Source organism: Ascaphus truei, unplaced genomic scaffold (genome assembly GCF_040206685.1).
Source record: "Ascaphus truei isolate aAscTru1 unplaced genomic scaffold, aAscTru1.hap1 HAP1_SCAFFOLD_881, whole genome shotgun sequence".
In the NCBI taxonomy this organism is placed as follows: domain Eukaryota; kingdom Metazoa; phylum Chordata; class Amphibia; order Anura; family Ascaphidae; genus Ascaphus; species Ascaphus truei.
In genome coordinates, this window is record NW_027457220.1 from 71,149 (window position 1) to 73,689 (window position 2,541).

Here is a 2,541-nt window from a genome sequence, read left to right on the forward strand (position 1 = left end):
TGGAGGTTCCTCGACGGCCCTTTCCAGGAATGAGTTGGCTGTCGTCCAAACCGCAAAACCACAAAGCGGATACAATTTCTAAAAGAGAGCTTTGATCACTTAGCAGTCAAGTTCAACGTTAAGTGGCGTGGGAAGAAACAGTTCTAGAGCACCTAGAAATAAAATTCTTTTTGCCCCTAGTTCCTAGGCCTCCCCCCACTCGACCACAACCGGGTCCCCGAATCCTGGACCCCCGATAAGGGTCGAACCGAGAAGAGCGGGTCGCGCCATAGGCTCCAATGGCGGCAGCAGAAACAGCTCAAGGAAACGTCTAAGTGTGAAAAGCTGAAAAGTAAGAATCCATATCTCCGGTTCCGGAGGGTCCAGAGGGCAAGGGTTTGGGGTACCTGTAGTCACTGCTCCGGCATCGCTGCAGAACCATCCTTGACCCTCTTGGACCAACCCGACGGAGTATGGACCCCCTTGAAAGTTCGGGACTTTTCCCATAGACTTCAATGGCGGCCAATCTCCATTGACCGGCTATGGCGGAAAAACCCCATTGACTTCAACGGCGGCGTGGCCCCGTTGAAAGTCTATGGCGGCGGATTCCCATAGCCGCCAGTGGCGGCGGTTTGCCATTGAAAGTCTATGGCGGCGAAGCCCGTTGTTTTCAATGGGGATTTAGTGAAAAACTGTGATTTAATTTACAGCGGAATTTTTGTATTAAAATGAAAAATGGTTTAAATTGTATTTATGTAACTCCGGTTCCGAATGTCATAGCAAGTCTCAAATTGGACCATAGGGTGTCCCAGTTCCGGCATTGAGAACTGGGAAGTTTGGACCCGCTGGACCCAACGGAACCGGATATTTTAATATGTTTGTGTTTTATCTTTAATACTGTGTCCCAAGGTATGGACAAGAACCAGAGGAAATTCCCTTGGCCATAAGGAAGGAGATGGTCAGGGAAAGCATCCCAATGTCTAGAATTTAAGTGCTGTTCAAAGGAGTTTATCACCTACACTGTTTACAGGAGGGCGGAGATGACTCAAACCAGAGCAGTCTATAAGTGTCCCATTTAACACCTCACAACAAAGGGTATCCTGCCAGAAATTTCATTTAGTAGACTGGCTGGCATTTCTGATGCAAATGTGGGGCTGCAGAAATGAGACCCCAGAGTCCAACTGAGCATGTCCCAACTAGCAGGGGGGCATGTATCAAAATGTGTTCCCACGTTAGAGAGTGGCTACAGGTAATTACTGACCAATCACCTGTACTTAATGTTAAGGATAGGGTTACAAAAGGTATATAATCTGTGGTCAACCCTTTATCCTGTGTTCTTCTATACCATCTTGATTGCTGAGAGAAAAGCTATGCAATGTCTGCATGCAAGGTCTTTTCATGGCTTTTCGTGTCTTGGGATGATGAAGATTGTTGTATGAACTGCCAGTCAAAATTTGACTGTTTCATCATTTCCATCTTTAAAGTAAGTGTCCATATTTTGCCTGTTATTTGTATATTTTGTGTGTTCACCTTTATCAAGGAATAAATTATATTTTATCATATCTAAGTCTCGTCCCAGTTCAACCCAGTTATATATATATATATATATATAGTATATATTTTGGTGTATTATTAATAGCCTGTCACAAAGTTCCCGTCACAGGCTTATTAATAAAACTGGTGGCAAGCAGCGGGATTGAACTGGACCTGTATTACTAGTGTTCTGTGGGATACTGTAATATAGTGGGAACTCGATGGTAATTGCGAGTTCCTGGGACTAAAGATATTGAACACACAGTGTACAACATATAACACAAGATATGGCACCTCCTAACTGTTCCCCTACTTGTGAGAAGCATTGCCTCCAGAACCAAAGTGCCGGCCATCCGTCTGACTGGAGCCGGGCACCGAGACCGGAGGAGTGCATCAAGTCGGCGCGGGGACCAGCAGCCAGCAAGGCTGAGAGAGAGACAGCGATCGGTGAGCATGAAACCCGGCAGGCTGAGCAAAGATCCACAGCTGCAGCAGCTGTAACCATCAAACCGCCCGGAGAGCAGGGAAGGGACCCAGCTCCGGGATGGCAGAGACTTGGGGAGGGAGCGGGTGGTCTCGGAGACCACGGAAGTCTTGCACCAGGAGAGGTAACGGCCGTTGCGGTGGCCCGACCATTTTCCCTGAAAGAGCTAGCACTGATGTGTGCGTTGGGCAAGACGTGGTTCCCGGCGAAGTGGACCCAGTTCCTGGCGTCGGTACCACACCGACCCGCTTATTCCCTCCCAGAGCCCGGCGCTCAAGCAACTCTGCTCTGGACTCCGTTGCCCCTTGCTGGGGTTTGTCCACCGGTGGCGGAGAAGCACCGGCAGCCGCTGCGGCACTGCCAACAAATGGGCCACAATAATGCCCGGTGCCCTGACCATGCGCGGTCGGGCGAAGAAGCCCCTCAGGGCCAGCGCTCCCGTGCTGCGGAAAAGATGACCCAGTTAGCGGCATCCTCTGATGGCTCCCGCCCAGCCAGGGCGACAACCCTCCTCGGGACATCTCCTGGAGAACCTGGACGGGCTG